The sequence below is a fragment of the Castanea sativa genome, chromosome 1 (assembly GCF_040712315.1).
Source record: "Castanea sativa cultivar Marrone di Chiusa Pesio chromosome 1, ASM4071231v1".
Classification (NCBI taxonomy): Eukaryota; Viridiplantae; Streptophyta; class Magnoliopsida; order Fagales; family Fagaceae; genus Castanea; species Castanea sativa.
The window spans coordinates 67,257,384-67,265,408 of NC_134013.1; the positions used below are offsets into that span (position 1 = coordinate 67,257,384).

Here is an 8,025-nt window from a genome sequence, read left to right on the forward strand (position 1 = left end):
ACCTTCTAGGAAGTTCTAATGACAGGAACGAGCATTATGAACGTACAATAGGGATAATGACTCAAAAATATCTAAGGAAAAGCTGCTACACTGTATTGAATGCCCTGCAGCTAACTTTCTGACCGCATTTATGTGGAAAAGACCCCTGAACAGTGCTACCTCGGCAACCACAACTCACAGAAGGCCAGGAAGGGTGTCTGATGGGATAAGCACTCAAGTGATGGCTCAAAAGATCAACAAGTGTAGGATTAAGATCATCCAAAAGGAACTATATAATGGAAGAGACCCTTCATGAAAAGGGGATGGAAAAAGGAGAAGAGAAAACATTGTAGCAATCTCAACAACTCCTGTAACCATTGTCATCCAATATATACTAGAAAAGAGCTCCTCGGACTATGCCGAGGGCAAACTTTCTCGCACAAACCAGGTTCAATTTTTATTGGCTCATCATCCAAAACCATATTAACTATTATTCATGCACTAAAACCTAACTCTTTGACCCACTCTCTACAAATTTATTGTACTGGGTTCACTGGGCCAAAATCCCTTACATTTTGGGTTTGGTCTGAAAATCGTGTCCCTACAATTGTTATCTTGCAATTGTATCATTTCATTATCTGTTAACTCTTTTTGGTGAATTTCTTGCTCATTTGTGATATTTTCATCTAAATTTTGTGTTACATATTATTTATTACTAATAACAAATTTATCCATTGATCCTTTTTGAGACTCAATTAATTTTTCTTCTTTTTTTCTTTTTTTAAGTTTTTCATATCCAGATGCATATTTTCTAGTAGACATTTTTAATCAAACAATATATTTATAAAGACCAAAATAAAAAATAACTTTCAAGTGTAGAGCAAATGAGAAATAGAACCTGATTTATATAGAAAGTATTGTTGTAGTTTCACCGAACAATAACAAATTTGTAGCAATTTCAACCTGCATAAATAAAGACTTATTTAATATATTACTACTAACTAAAATATATATATATATATATATATATTTATATTTATATATAAACACAAGATTAAAATTTTTTTTAAAAAAGCACAAGCATAACAAAAATTTAAACACTAGGCTTATTAAATTTATAATACCCACCCACAAAAAAACACAAAACAAATCCTATCTATAACCCAAAAAAAAAGGCTGAATCATTACAAATACGGCTGAAGCATTGAAAAAAAAAAAAGGGCTGAATCATTAAAAAAAAACAAAAACTTGAAGGCCCAAAACTGTTACAAAACTAGGCCCAATCTCAATCAGTCAATCTTATTACAAGAATACAAGTAGTGCCCAAACCGGACCCCAAATATTTATAAATTATACCTGAAGAGTGAAGATGAAGTGAACGGCTGGTGAGTCCGTGAGTGGTGAGTAGTTGACTAATGCGGGAGGCGGAGAGCAGATTCGAAGAAAGAATGAGAGAGGCGGCGAGGCGGACTGATGAGGTAGTGGGAGGCGACAAGGTGGCTAGGTGGACTGATGAGGGAGGCGCTGAGGCGGTCCAGCCGTCCAACTTGCTGCCTTGCTTCAGTTCAGTTGCTTGAGCTGTTGCCTGTTGAGCAAATGAGAAGTGATTCAAGTGAACAGTGGAGTGGAGAGAATCAGAGAGAATGAGAGACAGAGAGAGGCAGGGAGCAGAGAGAAAGGTAAAATTTTTAGGGTTTGAATTGTTTTATTTGTTTTGATTTGTGATTATTTTGTAGTTAATCTCTTAGACTGGATTTGTAATTTATCTGGATGATTTTTTGTTTGTCCAGAGGATAACAATGTTTAACCGGATTTTTGGTTTGTCTAATACTATTTTTTTTTTAATCTGATACTAAATTTTTTTTTCCCTACTACCCCTTGTTTTTTAAAATTTGGGGGCCTCCCTTCCACTTGGGGGCCTTAGGCAATTGCCTAGCTTGCCTAAGGGAAGGGCCGGCCCTGATTCAAGTACAAGGTTGCTTTTTTTGAAAATCTTACAGGTCAAGAACAAACAACAAAGGGAGACATCCAAAATCTTACTCATGTCTGGCCTTACCAAGAAGATTGATTGCTGTTTCAAGTTGAAATTTCTAGAAAGTGGATTAGAGGAAGAAGAGGTGCTGCCTTGATAGGTAAATCAAAGGAAGGAAGCCAGCTTGTCATAACAATCAATCTTCTTGGTAATGGATTGGAAGAACTTTCTTCCAAATTAGTTTAGAAATTATTTTTTTAACATAATAATATAAATAAATGATATGTTAATTTTAAACACACCATTAAAAAAAATTATTTGTTATGTTGTTTAAAATAACCTTTAAATTTATTATGACTTGCCAGTTTGGGCATTCGATATATATGCTATAAGTTAGCACTGGACTCACACATATACTTATTAATTAATAGTCATAATGTTTTGCAACGCATCTTGGAAGGTCAGGCTCAGTACAAGGACATTATATTCTCTAACATTCAAGTTTCCGAAGTTGAAACTCCCATAATGTTTGACCAATACTACTGTGATAAGAGCAAGTGTCAGAATGAAACCTCTGATGTGGCAGTGTCAGGCATAGGTTGCACCGACACGCCATTTTTGGCGACGTACCGGTATCTGACACGTGTCGGACATCGGAACCGGTACGACTTGCCAAACTTTGGTGTCCGAGCAATGTCATTTTTTTTTTTTTTTTTTTTTTTCCGCTTCTCCAACATGGTGCTGACGCGGCTTCGACACTTCTGACACATCAATAGTGAAAAAAAAGAAGAAAATCACAAATTTTGACAGATGGACTTAGCAATACCATTGATTTTGTGATATACCCTAAAGCTTAGGGTCTAAGAAGTCATTAAATTGAAAGTTGAAACCCACATCTCAAGTTCTCAACCCACCATCCCTCTAATCTTTGCCCACTGCTGCTGCCCTCTGTCCCTCACCGGAGCTAGATTGGGCCGATCGGCGAGCTACATAAACGTCAACGCCGTGCCCCATAGACGTCAATGTCGTGCCATGTCCCTCTCGATCTCTCTTTCTCTCTCTCAGCATGGACAATAGGTCCGACCTCTCTCTTCTCTCTCTCTGTTACTTATAAGTTATAACACATAACGCGTTTTTTTTTTCTTAATCCCACTCTCACTATCATAGTACGTGACGTTATACTTTTTATTATGAATTTAAAAAAAAAAAAATTATTTACTTAGCCTTTTGTTTTGCCTTATAAATTATAATGTTTATTATGAATTTAGTGATTTTTGTTTTTGTGTGTCCTGCTATAGTTTTATTTATTTATTAAAGTTAAATATTGTAGGTGATTTTACTAAAATGAATTCTGAAAGTGAAAAATCAACTGAGTCAGCTGATTGGGTGTTAGTTTACTTATTTATAGTTATTACATAATTTAAATTCTAGACATAAACGTATTTTATGTCTAAAAATATTAGCAAATATGCCTAAATATAAAATTTAATTAATTATTTAATTGCCGTGTTTACGCCGTGTCGTATTCTTATTTTTCAAAAATTTCCGTATCCCCGTATCCGTGTCGTGTCCATGTTGGTGCAACTTTGTGTGTGTGTGTGTGTGTATATATATATATATATATGTAGAGAGAGAGAGAGAGAGAGAGAGAGAGAGAGAGATTTGATTGTTATTTTTGAAATTTTATAGACCAAATTGAAAAATAGGCAAACTTTATAAAAATACTGTTTACCAAACATATTTGCGCCTCGTGCTGCTTGAACATTGAGTTGAAGCATTCATCAATTGGTAGTAATTTCATGGACTTTGTTAAAGAAATGTGAACCATTCACTCTTTGCAACGTTTGAAATCAAGTGGCAACAGCTCATTTTCAACTAGTGATGAAAAGGAATAATGAGCACAGTGAGCTCGAATCATCAACATGCTTAAAGTGTGTTGAATATGAATAAAGGGATAAATTTTGCAGGCAACTAGTTAGCCAAACCATAACATCCTGACCAAATTGTGCCTTTAATCTTTCCTCCCCTCCTTTCTGGTGTCTCTTCAATGAGGGTCAAGATTGTTGGACAAAATCTACAAACCCTATTAATAGAAGTCCCTGAAGGGCCAGGGCTATATATATAACAAAACATCAACCTTGATTCAATCCAATCCAAAAACAAAAAAGGGATAAAAAGGTGTTGAACAGAGTAGTAGCAAAATAATAAGCTCCCAAGATGATACATAATGCATTATTTTCAATGCAACGTTAGTAACCACTTAATCGAGGCATCTGAAAATGTGGACTTTTAACACAACATCGTCCCTCATAATCAGCTCAAATATGCAAACATCTCCTACTCGCAAAGTATTGTCCGTCGCAAACGCAGACCAACCAGCATATAACTTACACGATGAACTCTGGTACATTCCTTCGTAAGCGTATAACTTAACAGACCATAATCGGTCCACAACCTGGAGTTTCACAGTGAGTACACTTCCTTTTGTGATAAAGCCTTTTCTCAGTAAGTAATTGATAATGCCACTGGGTAAATTCTGTACCAAAAAAAAAAAAAAAGATATTTCAAAAATGGTAGAACCCAATTGAATGAAAAGCAGTTTTGAGGCAATAATATTATTTGTTACGCAGATGGTTGAAGGGCAGTCATATGGATGCCAATGATTTGATTATATTGTTCATAATGACTTTACATTCTTATGTGATTTCCTTCTACCTAAGATAATACTGTTAAATATAAATGAAACTTCAATTCCCTTAAAAACACAAAGAAGCAAACATCATTACCAAGTTATGTCCATCAACAACTCTCTGCTACATGCTTTCTAATTAATCTATGAAAAATCAAAGTTAATAGGAGTCGCATTTCTAAAACCCAATAAGATGTTCAGCTAAAAGCTTACCATACCACTCTTACTAATGTATGATGGTTGCATGATAACCATGAAAAGGGGATTATCTGATTTAAAAGCATTGGCTCTCACAAGATTTTCAGCTTTTCCATTAGTAGTCATCAATTCTTGCTTCTTCTCAAGAGCCTTATATTCTTGGTTCTTCACAAGAGCCTTATATTCTTGGTTCTTCACAAGAGCCTTAGCTTTTAGCCTTCTCCGATTAGTAGACATGCGTACACCGCCATCTTTCGGAGGACATTGGTCACTTGATAAAGACACATCATCCAGATTGCAATCAGATTTAGGTTTAACAAACGGGCTACTTTTGCATCCAAATCGATTTCTTCCAACCCCATGAGCTGATCCTGAAATGACATGAAAATATGAAGTCATGCACATGAAATTAATAGTACACAGGCTTACGAAATCAAGCAGTTCCTTACCATTCAACAGAGGGCAATCAATATCATTGGCAGCCCGGAAAATGGCAACTTTAAAAGCAACTTCAACGCCTTTAATTAGCTCAAAGATACAAACATCACCTACGTTCAAGTTATTGTCTCGTGCAAATTTCTTCCAACCCTGCCGAAACTTGGCTTGAGTTTGTGCTTTGTGAAAACTAAACTTAACAGACCAAGTCCCCCATTAAAATACCGAAAGATGACAAATTCACCACTCATCTTCCTCATGTATTTTTTCGCAAAGCTGGATGATATACTCTATAAAAGATAAAAAAAACGAAAAGGGAAATAAGGAAGATTTCTCCTTTTCAGCCAACAAATAAAGGAAAAAATGCTTTTGGTTTTGCTTTACAAAGGAAGAACCAGTTTGTATCTTTGTTCTCATGCGAATGTATGTCATCTAAAAAGTGAAGTTAACAAATGTTTGAGCCTGCACATTTTTGATCTAGAAGCTTACCACTGAATTCCCAGGGTAAACATATGATGGCTGCATGACAACCATGAAAAAAGGATTCTTAGATTCAAAAGCTCTAACTCTCCGAAGAGCTCTATCTTTCTCACTGGCAGACAATGTCCTCTCAATAACCTCAGATTTTGGGCATCTCTTCGTAGATCCACTGTATTCTTCTGCTGAAAAATGAGGTTCAGTTAGGGGCTATAAAAAACATGACACTGCTATACTTTCACAGTCGTTCACATCTGCTATTTCACAATAATCCACAAGTGCTATAGGATTGTTCACATTTTAAGCACATAGAGTGGATGTGAAATAGTAGATGTGTGAGAATCAAAACCCCTAAACAAAAGTGTAAGATTCAAACCTTTAGATTCTCGCCTAGTAAAAGATACCCCTGCATTCATTTTTGATTTCTCTAACACTGACCCTTTAGATTTAGTGAGCTCAGGTCTAAAATGTGTATACCCTACTTGCAAAACAGAACTTCTTGGATTGGTTTTTGCCCTCTTATGATGTAGAGGGCATGGTAATGGTGATTTCCCCCTTGTTTTTCGGCTTGGCATAAAGCCATCCATGATTTCAAGAGAGTTATCAATATCACCCCTCTCAATGTCTTCCATCCTGTGAACTTGGTGTTGGTCATCTAAAGGATAGTCTATTTCTGTTGCAGTGGCATCAAATATGAGTACATAAAAGTGAGAATTTCCTTCATATCTGAGAACTAGAAAGTGCCCCGGGGCTAGAGCATGAAACCTTGCAAATTCGCACCAACCATTTTGAAACCAAACCTCACCATCACGTTTTGTCATCTTGACTTTCCATTTTGTACCATTTGGAACCGTAAGAAATGCCATATTTGACAGATCAACTCCATATTTGCTTATAAACTTTTTTGGAATCCGCTGTAAAAAGAATCTCCATAACATAAATGCAGCTTCGTAAATAAACACATGCAATCATTCAAGCTCTATTCTCCTTGTGCAGTCAGTACCATTACAGAAAAAATGGATTTTGTTTTTCTTTTATATCAATACTTTAATAATAATTCAAAGAAGATACTTAGAAAAAAATTTGAAGTGGCATTTCAAAGGGGGAAAATGGTTTACAGATCGAGTAGGAAAAATTGAAAGAAAATTGATAAAAAAAGAAAAAGAAAGACAAAAACCATATAGACAGTCCCAGATGGTGTTATTCTGCAGATAACATTCTGGTGATACAGCAACAGAGTAAACGACCTGCAGCCTGCCTAAGGAGTTGAGTCACGTACACGATATGTAGTTCAGTGAGGGACGATTAGTGTCAATTCTGTTAAGAATGAGAAGTCACGTGCTCTGTATAAATTGGTGCTTAGAAAATCTGTTAGTCTGTCAGTATTTCCCGCTAAGTTAGTTAGAGCTTGTTAGGGAAAATCCTCACGTATAAATACATCAAAGCTTGTAATATTATAGTGTGAATAATATTAATAATACAATTCAATAGCATATTGAACTCAGATATTTTCTCTCAAGAACAGCTTTCTTTTCACCAGAAAGATGTAAAAAAAATAAAATAAAAACTCATGGGATAATTTGTTCCACTATATAAAAAAACTCCAAAAATCCAAGGCTACAGCCATAACCTACGCGCATTACAAAAGGGCAGATTTACATGACTGCATGTCACATAGAATTAAGTCCTTCTATTTGCTTGTACTGTTTTCTTCTACTATTCTTGTTGTGCCTTCAAAGAAGGATTAAGACTTTCTTATTTTATTTTATATTATTACCATTATTATTGTTAAAAGAATATAATGATTGAATAACAAGAACTGAAGTATTATGTGAAAAAAAAAAAAACCAATACAGGTTTACCTAGTGGATTATAAAGACATTGATAAAGTATACAGTCCGAAAAGAAGAAAAAAGAACTCATGGCCTAACTTGTTCCAATATACTACTCCTTAGTCAAAACAGTAACCTTACCTACGCATTACAAAATGAAAGTTTTTATGACTACATGCATGTTACATGGAACCAAGTTCACGGATTTGCTTGAACTTGGTCATCAACAAATGTAAATTTTCAAGAATCACAAATAAATAAGACCAAGTGGACGTCGACGTTAATTAGCATATGATTTTCAGAGAGAAAGATAGAGATGAAAGTGTTCTTACTAGCTTTCCTTCTTGAAGAGTTTGAGGCATAACAATCTTGAAAAAGTGTGGGGCCTTTGTGGTAAGATCAGCAGGGCCATCCTCGTTGTCTCTCCGCCATTGAAAAGTCAT

At 35.5% G+C, this 8,025-nt stretch overlaps 1 pseudogene; it reads right to left on the reverse strand.

The window, feature by feature from the left end:
* Nucleotides 1-937: 937 nt before the first annotated feature.
* On the reverse strand, nucleotides 938-8,025 carry LOC142632649 (B3 domain-containing transcription factor VRN1-like; annotated as a pseudogene).